The 12,767-nt window shown below is 36.4% G+C and overlaps 1 protein-coding gene across 2 annotated transcripts in view; it reads right to left on the reverse strand.

The window, feature by feature from the left end:
- The window catches only part of LOC120422940 (protein CBFA2T2), a 164,114-nt gene extending 151,719 nt beyond the window's left edge, over positions 1-12,395 (reverse strand). For both annotated transcript variants that reach the window (XM_039586521.2, XM_039586520.2), the window contains exon 1: positions 11,809-12,395. The gene's annotated coding sequence lies outside the window, so the exon portion shown is untranslated. The remainder of the gene's footprint in view (positions 1-11,808) is intronic.
- Between the last annotated feature and the right edge of the window lie 372 nt (positions 12,396-12,767).

Raw genomic sequence — 12,767 nt, forward strand, 5'->3', positions numbered from 1 at the left:
AAATTCAAAGTCGGAGTCAGGTTTGGATTTAGATTCATATTCAGAGTCAGATTCAGAGTTAGATTCAGAGTCAGATTCAGAGTCAGATCCAGAGTCACATTCAGAGTCAGAGTCATATTCAGAGCCAGAGTCAGGTTCAGATTTAGATTCAGATTCAGAGTCAGATTCAGAGAAAGTTTCAGAGTCAGAGTCAGACTCATATTCAAATTCAGAGTCAGAGTCAGAGTCAGAGTCAGGTTCATATTTAGATTCAGATTCAGAGTCAGATTCAGAGTCAGATTCAGAGTCAGATTCAGAGTCAGATTCAATGTCAGATTCAGAGTTAGATTCAGAGTCAGATTCAGAGTCAGATTCAGATTCAGAGTCAGATTCAGAAGCAGATTCAGGGTCATATTCAGAGTCAGGTTCAGATTTAGATTTAAATTCAGAGTCAGTTTCAGAGTTAGATTCAGAGTCAGATCCAGAATCAGATTCAGAGTCAGATTCAGAGTCAGATTCAGAGTCAGATTCAGATTCAGATTCAAATTCAAAGTCGGAGTCAGGTTTAGATTTAGATTCATATTCAGAGTCAGATTCAGAGTTAGATTCAGAGTCAGATTCAGAGTCAGATTCAGAGTCAGATTCAGAGTCAGAGTCAGGTTCAGAGCCATCTGATTCAGAGTTAGATACAGAGTCAGAGTCATTTTTCACCCATCGAAAAGTCTTGACCTCTACCCTGACATTTTCTCGAAACAAAACCCAGACTGCATTCTGCGAAAATCTTTGTCCTTTTTCCACCTCCCCTCCGAAAAACCACATCACGATGCGTACGTGCATGTTTTGATAGGAAACTTTTTGCGAAACTGGGCTTCAGCCGAAAACGACGACCTGGTTCTGGTTTTTCCAGCTGTCTCAAAACGCAGCAAAGAAAGCATCGTCAACTCAAAAATCCCACCAAATAGAAGGTGGAATGGTTTGAGGGGGGGTTGGTCGGGCTAATGAAGTCGAGAGCATGGGGGCGGCCAACGAAAACATCAACAAGGACCGTAGAGGACATCGCCATCGGACGACGGTGCGGCGTGTGTTCTTCCCCGAGCGAGTATCTTTTTCGTTCGGTTCCGTCCTGTGATGGGGGCGCTGAACAAAACTCCCGAACCTTTTCGAGAAATCTCATACGGGTGCTGATGCTGATGTGTTTGCTGCTGATGCTGCGGTACTGTACGTTGTTCATCATTCTTTGATTTACTCCCGCATATTTTCGCAGCCCAGGCCAAGCAACTGTCGAAGTTTGATGCTCTCTTCATCGTTTTCGTCGACGTTGTCGTTAGAGAACCAGGCGCACATGGCAAGTTCCCGCCGCCGGTTGGGGCGACGACGAAAGATAGTCTGCCCACACCTGGTACCCCTCTTAAATGGTGAGGTGTTAGGGTGATGTTAGTTCACAGCTGAGTAGAACGTTAATTCTATAAATTTCAATATTAAAGTTTTAATAAACTTCTAAGTTGAAATAACAATCGTGTAATCGAATTGACAATCTATGTACTATTAAAATAAAATAAAAATAAAGATCATCAGCTTTGGAAGGCAAAACTCTCACCTTTATCGCCCTAATCGCCCCCACACTTTCCCGTAGACGGATATTATTTCAGGGCAAGAAAAACACGTGTGTGCTTGCTTGCTTGTTGGGCGATGAGCAAGTAGTTGGGATGCAGCAGTTTTTCGGCGTAGTTTTCTGTGGCCGTGTTTGCTTTATCGTCAACTCGAAACTACCAGCATGAGATGCTGGCCCCAGTGTGTTCAGGATGTGCGTACCACCCCGTCGTGCATTATGCATTTTCCCACCCACCACCACCCACTTTTGTTTGCGGGGGAGGGCTAGAACACAAGTAAGACCAAGCGAGATCTTTCCACTCGGTTGCGGGCCCTGAACAGGTTTTTGTGATTGCACTTTGGAGAAAGTTTTTCCCTGCAGCTGGGATGACGACGGGGGGAAGTGCGTCTTTTGCGGTTTCCTGGCCATTTTTCGGGGCGCAAGTGCACCATGCTGCTGCAGCTGGTTGATTGTTTTCCTCGGGTTTTCCCGAGCAGGATAGAGGGAAAAGGGGAAAACCACAATGCTTAGCTGATCCGACGGATTGCAGGTTTTTCGGAAGCGAGCTGCTGCTGCTGGATGCATTTTCTTTGTTTGGATTGTGTCTGCGGTGTAGATTTTGGATGTAGTTTTTGCGATGCATCTCATAACTTTTCGTGGAGTACACACAGGTTACAACCCGAGGAACATGGTCCAGCACTGTGTTATGTTCCATGCTTTGTCGTTTGGTCAACCGTCAATCTTGGTCGGGCAAGTCATCGATTCTACATGGCTGCCAGCGGTTGATGGTGAGGTGGCTACTCAGTTTTAATTATCTTTTTGCTGAATTGTTTGAGTTTTGTTTTCGTAAGCTCAATTATCCTGTTTTTTTTAAAGTAAAGAAAAAATAACAAAATTGTTAATTAACGCTATTACAAAAACGCGAGAATCGTCTATGAGTTGTTCTAACTTCAATTTAAACGTAGTTTTTAAAATTAGTTGTAAGAAAATTATTCTAGATTTCTAGTTTAAAACAAGGTAAAATTCCAAGAACCACAATTTTTTTTTTTTTTTTTTGGTAGATTGATCAGAAAGTAAAGCCAATACTTATTCTTAATTTAAAATATGCCAATTTGACTTATTATGAATCCATGTGTTTTTTATTATTTATCTCTAACAGATAATCATTAACAAACTGCGTAAGACAACTTCAATCTCAGGTTATGAAGAAAAATATACAATTTTAACAGCGTGAAAAACCAAATTCAGTGTTATTGAGGCAAAAACAAAGTGAGATAGGTCAATTTTAATTTGACTGCGTCAAAGAACGGGTCACTCTGGACATAACGAAAACAAACTATGGTTAGTTTTACTTGTCTGAAGATGGTCACGAACAGGAATTTTGGGATTTTGGCTGGTCTCGATCCCAAGGATTTTTTTTTTAGATATTCGAAGATTTTTTAGATAATGCTGATAAATCATTTCAAAGAATATTCAACTACTAAAATTTAAATATTTGAAGATCTGGTCAAAGTTTAAAAAGAATTTGAATGAAAAAAAAATAGTGAAGGATATAAATTAACTAATTTTAACATCATTTAAGTAATAAGATTCACAAAATGCAAGAGACTCCAGACTCCATACTACTTTAAAAAATAAAATTAAAATTAGATGCAGTAAAAATAGTTTTAAGTTATTTCATATCTAATGGGTTCCAATTTTACATTTGGCAAAATATGATAAAATTATTATTTTATAAAATAAAAAAACTAAATTTCAACTCTAAAACTTCGATACAAAAGGTAATGTAAAATGCTTTATACATCATATAGTAATGCTTCAATAAAAATTTTGCAAAATATCAATGAATTCATAAAAATATGTTTTTTCCAAAACTTTTACGTCTATAAATAAATTCTACATCATGTTTTTGTCCCTCCCACCTACCTTCAAAATTTTTCCTAAAAAATGGGGACATAAAACTATTTATTGCTGTAAATTGAAACTTATTTGTACAAAGTTAAACAATAGGGTGACAAGCAAAAACAATCAATGACACCCCTGCAGGGCCCTGGCTTGATTCCTTAGACAAAATTTAGCATCTCTGCCAATTTTGAGCCAAATTAGTTAAGTCACTATAGAACGTTAAAGCTAGCGAAAGTTTTTAATTGTTTCATATAAAAACGTTTTTTTTTTTAATCACCAATAACTTTTCAGGATTAATTCGAATCGAATTGAACTCTTCAAAAAACATATTGAGCGTTAAATTTCACATTAGAATCTTACTCTTGACCAAATTTTCACACAATAAATATCAGCTTCCGGGAAAATCAAAAATTTAACTTTTCTCCATTTTTTTCAAAATCCCTATACAAACTTCAATTCTCAATAGCGACCCCTAAACCTTAAAGATTCGAGCCAGCAATTTTACCTAAGAAAGTTCCAAAAGTTCCTATTATTCTTGTCATCCTATTATTATCGATTGTAAACTATTTTGAACAAATAGTTCAATTCTATTTTTTTTATTTATTAAGTATAAAATCAATTCACAATTTCAATTTAATTCAATTCAAGTTTATTTGTTGTACTAATCAGAATACAATTTGCTTAACTAATGACAAAATGCAGAGTTTTGGAGATCTTTACAACTACAAATAAATTCAAATATAATCAATTGGATGAAATAAATTCCATACATTTCAGTCGATTAAGCGAGAGCAGAAAAATCATTCTAAAATAACTGCTACATTCACAATTTCAGATTTCTAATAAACTATTTTATTTATTTTTATTAACATAATGGATTTTTGGAGATCCTTTCAACTATGATTTGTACTATAGTTCATTTAGATGTAATTGGATATTCTAACAATGGATTTGGCAAGAGTAGGAAAAGTAATAAAAAAAACTGAGGAATATCGAACAAATTGTAAAACGTTCATTTTTGTATTTTTAATTAAATATGACAATTTTTGGCCTTTTACAAATTTTGAATTTTCTGAAAACTGTGCACAGATTGAAAAAAAAAGTAAATTGCAGTTTTTTTCAAAAATTCATTGATATTTTGAAAATGTTTAGCCTTTTGTTTTAGCAAAACTGTTACAATGGAAAAATGCATTTTGTGACGCTTTTTGTTTCAAAATATTGGAAAAAAGTAGGGTTAGTAAATTTTTACGATTTCGTTAAACTTGAAGATTTCCGTGAAATCCCGTGAAATTTATCATTTTTTCCAAATCAATTCTGTAGAATAACAACATAATATATATTTCATTAATAAAAACTTTTTAAGTTAAATTAATTAGTTTTCTTTTGAAAAGCGTGATATGAACAATTTGAAGAATTGGTGGCAAAACATACATTGACAAGAAATTGATGAAACATTTACTGAGAAGTGAATGCTGTAAATGCTTAAATGATGTTAACAGAAATCAGTCGAAGAAAAAAAAATTCTCTGAATTTATTTTTTATAAGTTTTGTTTTTTTCTACCAAAACTTGTTGAAATTGACTGAACCAGTTTTTTTTTAAATAATGGCTCTTTTTATATTGTACTGATTTATTTTTAAAAATCAATTAAAAGCAACTTTCAAGTAATAATAACCTTCAGTGAAAATAGTCGTCTTTCCCTTTTCCTCCGGTCAAAAATATAACTTGAGGAGCAAAAAAATAGATTGAAAAATTTTAATTCATCAGAGTAAAGAAAAATATTGAGAAAAAGATTGCTAGCTTCTTGATACTCTAAATCAGGGTTACCAGGTCAAAATTTGAAAAATCTGGCAAAGTATCGATGAAAAATCTGGAAAAATCTGGCAGACAAAAATTTAACAATTCTGAATGGTAAAAGTGAGGGAGGATATGAATTGATTCAACAATTTGTAGAATTAAAATGATTTAACTGAAATTATATCCTCAAAAATGTTGAGTTTACATCATCTTTTTGAAAAAATATGTTCTATTTTTATTTGATTTTTAAATAAATACGTTAATTTCAATCAAAAAATTGTTTAAAATGGGCAAACGGTGAAAAATCTGGCAAAATCTGTCAATATCTGGCACAGAGAAGGGTAAATCTTTAATCTGGCTGACACTTGAAAAATCTGGCATTCCCAGAATTATCTGGAAACCTGGCAACCCTGCTCTAAATAATATTTTATCAATGTTTCTTTGGAAACTAACAGGATTTAGCATTATTTTCATTCGCCTTAATAATAATTTAACTTTTATTTTGTTATTTGAAAGATAAAATTTTAAAATAAATTAAAAGATTCAAGCTCGGTTTATAAGAGATTAAATAAATAGTTTTTTAATCTTCATAGTCATCTTTTTGGGATTTCAGATTTTTTATTAGTTCTGTTTAATTTTCATTTGATTATTTTAGTGGATGGTTCCCGTGGAAGCTTTTTTTTTTTGTTTACTGTTTACTGATTTTCAATAAAATTTTGTCTTCCAAGTTTATAGGACCTATTAAAAAAAAACTCTGGATATAATAAAGCATAAAATGTAGTTTCTGTAAGTTTAACATAAGATTTTCATTTCCGTGAAATTTCCGTATTTTGAAATTATGGAAATGAAATTTGTAATTTTTTAGCGTGAAAAATCACTAAGCCTAGAAATATGGCATGAAATTTGAAATTATGTTTTTTTTGACAATTCATCCTAATTAAATTATCAGCCATAATAAAACTCTACCAGACAAGTACAAAAAGTAGGATTTTTGAAGAAATTATTTTATAAAAGAAGCAGAATAACAAAATACACGATTTCGTCGTCAAAATGAGTAACCACCATGCCAATATTGGTTTTGAGTTCCAAATAGGGGTTCGCCGGACCCCGCCGGGTTGCCCATGGAATGAGGCCGGGGGTCCTGGCTGATCGAATCTGCCAGTAGTGGCTGCTGCGAATGAACGAACGGACAATTAATCATCGACCATATTTCACACACGTGCGACGCACACACACACACATATATTGCCCGAAAACCGCGCAACATTCTCTCCATCCCGGAGGGGGTATTCCCTCCCCCCGGCCGGAAGGTCGTTCGATCCGGATATTGTGCGCCCGGAGAACCACATTGCTCCGACGAGGATCCCGCCTGGTGGCCCCGGCTGGCTGTGGCAATATATTAATAGCTCTTTGGCATGCTGTTACAGCAACAAAAGCATGCGTCGTCGTCGTTCTCTGTTGTGGCCGGGGAGCCTCATTATGTTCAGCAGATGCAACCTCCCCCGCCGCCGTCAACACCGGGTGCGGTTTCACCGTCCTCCCCCACTAATCGTCCCGAGATCTACGCGTGGCAAGCTGCTGCCGTTGTCGGAACTCGGAATTATGGCCGGTCGGTCGCGCGTTGTCTCTTCGGGAAACTCCACGGACTACTCCAAAGAAGTAAAAGTTCCGTCGGCCAGCATAGACGGCGTCCTCCTCCGTTTTTGGGCCCAAACCAGCATCTTCAGGCCAGCCTGCACTTTATTAATTGCCCTCGTGGGCGCCCCGGGTTGAGTGCCGTTTCGTGTCACACACGGTCCCGCGAGAGGAAATCAGCTGGTTCGAGAAAGACAGTCATTTGGCTCTACTCTATAGGGATGGTGGTTTGAATGCAATGTGCGCGGTTCAGCGGTTCCCGTGCGGTCTGCGGGTTGCTGAATGCACCACGCCGTGCGAAGATGCATATGTGGCCTAATAGTTTGAAATTAGTTGTTGATATTAGCTGCTGCCGAGAGATGAGGGTATGAACTTTTGGGTGGAAAGTGGGTCGAGTAGATCCAAATAATGATGGTTTTGATGGTCTTGAAGAGTAATAACACTAAGAAATGATACAAACAACAATTTTGTTCCTTTTTCTTTGTATTGAAATTTTGCTGTGAATGAACAATTAAAAAAAAAATAGGAGAGCTTTTCAATCTCAAGGCCATAATTATTCTAACACCATTCCAAAATTCGACCACCACATTTTTCCTTCCAACTTCGTTCGAGCCCCATAAAACATTCAATTAACGAATTATGACGATACTGCGTAATTGCTATACACGTGCTAAACTGCATTGAATATACATTAGCGGGCAAGCTGTCACCCGTCCAAAACCATCTGGAAATGCACTTTTTTACAACCCCAATTATTGCGGACTGCACTTGGCGTACTCCAAAGAAAAAGAAAGACCCACAAGTGCAACTTCCTCGACGGGTTTTTTGTCTTGTTGTCTTGGTTCCTGACCAGAGAATCAGCTGAACCGCTCAAGAAGCTGAACAAGTCAGACGACGACAATGACGGCAACGATGATGATGATACATAAGGCAACACTCTAGCACACACATTTCCTAATTCTTGCAGATGAGCAGCTCGGACGCAGAAACACCTAAGAAGAAAAGAAGAGAGGAGAATTTCATCTGCTGTGGTGCACCTTCTCAAGTTGACTGACATCGGCATGTGCGGAACTAAACGAAAGAAACATCAGAAGACTGCCAAAAGTCGAGTGTCGAAGAAAGTGAGAAAGCGAAGCCAGAAATGTTGAAGTCAGAACAAACTGCTAAACTGTAAAGTGGTCAAATTTGCTTTGTGTTTTTGTTTGATGTTCTCCATCATCATGAGTAGAAGTGGCAGATGAAGAAATATTTGCAGACGCATGCAACGGTTTGGCAAGTTCAAAGGGCATGACTTAAACTGCAAGTAAATTTATGTTGGTGAAGCTACAAAAATAAGTGAAACAGTTTAAAAAAATAAATGTGTTAAAAATATATGCAAGATACACTTCAGTTAAAGAATTAATAAAAAAAAATGAAATATTCTAATTACTTAAGATGAAAAAACGTAGTAAAACAAAGAAAGGCTGTTGCATATTTTTTTTTTTCAAATTCGCATTTTGAAATTCATGTTTCATTCAAATGTTTAAACCATGGATTATAATTTCACGAGCAAGGTGACGAAATTCATCACCATCACCAGAAGCTCGCATTATAAACGGATTCAATAATTTATTTTCTGAAATTACTACCCGAGCAGACGGAAAAATCATTAAAAAAAATTATCTTCATGGGTTTTATAAAATATTTTGTGATGTTATATTATTTCAAATTTGTGTAAATTATTATCACTATTACCAAAAACGTAGTTCATATTCATTGAATACTTCTAATATATAACGCTATACAAATATAGATTTTTGCTAATACCCTTTAAATTTTTTTTAGGTGCGTTTTCCAAAATAAAAATACCATTTTCATAAAGTTTCATTAATGACATGTTAATGTAATATTTTAAAATGTTTGGAAAAAATTTAAAATGTGTTCAAAGAAATAAAAACCATTTTAAGGTGCAATAATTTTAATAAAAATGCCTGAAACTTTATTTTAAAAGATGTTCAGTTTTTTCTTTTTATAAATGCTTCATGAAGGAAAAGCAACACTGTAAAAACATAATTTCGGAAATTGAGAAAAAATCTTATAATTGCAAAGTTTGCTAAATTTTCTGCACTTACCTATAAAAAAATATTTTTTTAAATCAAAAGTAACTTTTTGAAATAATCAAAATACTCTTTTGACTCAATAACTGAAAATTTAACAGAAGTTCGATTTTTTGACCTATACTTTCCGAGATATCACGAGTTTAAAAATGAGAATTTAGATGACACTGGGGAAAACACATTTTTCACAAAATTTAAAGTTAAGGAGTATCTGAGTATTTGTATCTTAGCAACCAAAAACAAAAGCAGTAGGCATTTTTTCCGATATTTTTTTTAAATACCTATAACCTGAAATCGATAAACTTTATCAAAACATGTGTTACGGCAATTTCGATCGATTGCAAATTTTATTTTCGATCTCAGAAGTATTCTTGGAATTTTTGCTTGAAAATATTTTACTTTTTTGACATAAATAAATATTTTGTTTCTCAAAATGTATATCTTTTTCATGTACCGTATGTTGTACCATGCCTTTTTTGGTCCCCTAGAAGAAATAAAAAAAAAATGAAAATTAAAATTGACACATTTTGAGAGTTCAACTTTAAGTAATGAAAAGCTTAAAAAGGATTTTCCGTGTACCTAATTTTTTTCTAATTCAAACTTTGGAGAAGACACCAAATCGATTCGAAAATACTTGAAGATCTCGAAACAAAATGTTTATATCTGGAAAATTACTCTTTTGTGTCTATCATCTTTTTTTTTTGTTTTTTAATGTTTACTTTTATAGTCACTTTTCGTGACCATGGCCAAATATTATTTTTCTGGTATTTCCTAATAAATTGTACTTGCTTCACAATGTCGTATTGCCCTACAATGTGAAGTAATTCTGAACATTTAAATTGAATTGTATCGAACAAAACTGTAATATTTTGTATTCTTTGTTCTTCAAAAGCTGTAACTGTAAAATTTGTACAGCTCAAAAAAAGTATGGAGACTTTCCACAAAAACAAGAATTGGTTGCTCAGAATGAATATTTTAACCCGAAAATTATATGATTGGTTTAAGGTTTTATATTTGTTTATAAATTAAATGAAGAAACATTAATTAGAGTGAATTCCATACTCAAATTTGGCACATTTTTTAGACTATCAACTAGTAAATTTGCTATAGACCAATGGAATTTCATGGAATTCAAGTTAAAAAATTATAATCATAGCTCGAATATCTTACAACGAGGAAATGACAAATTAAAAAAAAAATATATATATATATATTTTTTTATATTTTATCTTCTTTAGAAATTATTAAATTATGGTTTTATTTGTACAAACAAACAACTTTTAGTATCTGATATTTCACCACTTTTAAGGCATCTATATAAATCTAGATGACCCATGAGATTTTAAAGAAGAGTATTGTGTTTCACCTTCTTGTTAGTAATTTCTATGAGGCGCATATTAATCTAATTCCGTTTTATTTTTTCATTACTCTTCTTAAGTGCTGTAATTCAAAATATTTTACTTTTTTTTACCTTAAAATGAATATTAACCATCACAAATAGGTTTTTTTTACATCAAGTATATTTTTATTTTTAAGTAAGCCTTTAAAAATCTAACAATAGAATATCGTGAAATCAAGAATCAGAAATCCGTTTGATTTGGATTAAATCTGTGCAATTAGCAGCATTCAAGAACAAAGTATCTGTCATTTTTGTTGAACTCAATATTTTTTTTTTTTTTGAACAATTTAAAACAGGTTTTAAGTCACCACAATTTTAAATTTTACCTTTAAGAAATTAAAAATAGCATAAGAACATTCAAAACTCCGCAAAAAACACACCCATACTATTCCCCCTTTTTCCCATCTATTCTGAGATCCCTTTCAGACTGTTTCTTTAATTCCCAACACGTGCACCGCCGGTGCTGCTGCTGCCACTGTCAGTGTCGTGCACTGTCTCTCTCTCTATACTTTTCTGCCAGTGTTGGTCCCAAAACAGCTGAAGCAGACATTTGTTGTCGTTTACCACGCTGCTGCCGACCGCTTCGCCGTTATTCCGCATTCCCTTTCTCCACTCTTCTTGCAGCGGCAAAGGGACCATCATCGTCAACGCAACGCTGCCAAATCCAGAGAAGAGAGTGGGAAAGAGAAATTGAGGGAAGCGAGACGACGAGTCATGGCAAGCTGCGCGCTCTCTCTCTGCTTGCTTGACTGTCAACATATGATCCCATAAATTTGGACGGATCCGTGACAGGTGTAAATAAATGGTTTCGGGGTGATCTCTTGCGCCGGGATGGGGCTTCCCGAACCCAGGTAGAACCCGGGACGATGGCGCCTCGGTTCTACTCCGGGGTTCCTTCTGAATAAAAGATTAGCAAATCACAACCCGGCGAGAACCAGAACATGTGCGCTGAACCTGAAGGCAGGAATCGGGGCCCGGCGCGCTCCATGTTGATATATCGATGTATAAGGCCAGAATAAACATCCTAGGCGAAAGTTTTGCTCGATGTTTATTTTGGGTTGCGTGTTTCGGGGCAATCATCAGAGACAGAGGGGCCTTCGGAGCACTGGGGCCAGCATGGGAATTGATGTGTTCATGGCAAATTATTATCGCGTACGAAACTGCACACCAAACTGCCACGCTCTGGTCTGGTACGGTAGATACCAGACCTTGCCGGGCAAATGGCCACGCTCGAATAATGCCAGAAGCAATTTCAGAGGTTTGATTTATGGCGCCTATTGCTCCCTGGTCGCCAACGGGATTTCTGGTATTAATGTGCGAGAGAATGTTTGCGTTTAATTCAGCATCTTGAACTGCAACTACAAGAACTCTCTCTTCGGTTGATCTCCAAAACTGCCGAGTCTCCTACCTTGGCTATCTCGAACCTCGGTGTATTTATATCCAGTCTGGTCCGCCGTTGAAGACCGTCGTCGACCGCAGCTATGTCTGATCTGGATGACCTTTCTCGGGAGGGGTAACACCGCGCAACGGACTACACAATCTGCAGCGGAATCTGTCAACTCGTGGTTTTGTTTTTAACGACTTTTTAATAGGTTCCCATAACCTCTGCGCCTCGCGCGCCAAACTTTTGAATTAATTCGCACAACGTGTCTCACTTCACCACTCGACAACTCTTCAAAAACGCGTTACAGCATGTTGCCAACAGTTTCCTTACACACACAGCTGCTGCCCACTCCGGAACTAACTCTTCCAGCGCTTCTTCCGCGTATCAGCCGCGCGCGAACTGCCCCTTAAAACACACACAACTCTTCACAACAAAAAGCACTCTTCTTTATCTCATCACAATTTGCGATGAGATGCTCTTCGGTGACACTCAATGCACTTCTTCGAAACTATCTTCACACCTGACACCACACTGGTAGGAAAGATCTTCCAGGTTGTTCGCGTGGAACCAAAGCTGCTGAACCAACCGGCACGGACGACGAACGCGAATGGAATGCCAGGATCGACCACAATCGGCAAGCGTTTTGTTTTGCTTCCTCTCTCTCGTCTAATATGGCACTCAGCGCTCACTCTCTCGCGCACGTTTCAGCGTGAGAAAGAGTGCTCACGCGGTGAGAGTTTAGTGGGAGATGTTTCGAGGGTGAGATTATTGGGAAGAAGTTGAAGGATTCCGGAGGGTGGTTGATGGGAAGAATGCGATCGGTGCACAGGTGTTCGGGAGTTGTACGGAAAAGAATTAAAACCAACCAAACTAACGAGGGGGATGGGTTTGAAGGGGCTTAGGAAGGAGGTTTTGTTGTTATTGTAGGGCTGAATATTGGCAATAGAAATAAATAGTAAGGATATGTTCAAGGGATACGAATG

The sequence above is a fragment of the Culex pipiens genome, chromosome 2 (genome assembly GCF_016801865.2).
Source record: "Culex pipiens pallens isolate TS chromosome 2, TS_CPP_V2, whole genome shotgun sequence".
Lineage (NCBI taxonomy): Eukaryota > Metazoa > Arthropoda > Insecta > Diptera > Culicidae > Culex > Culex pipiens.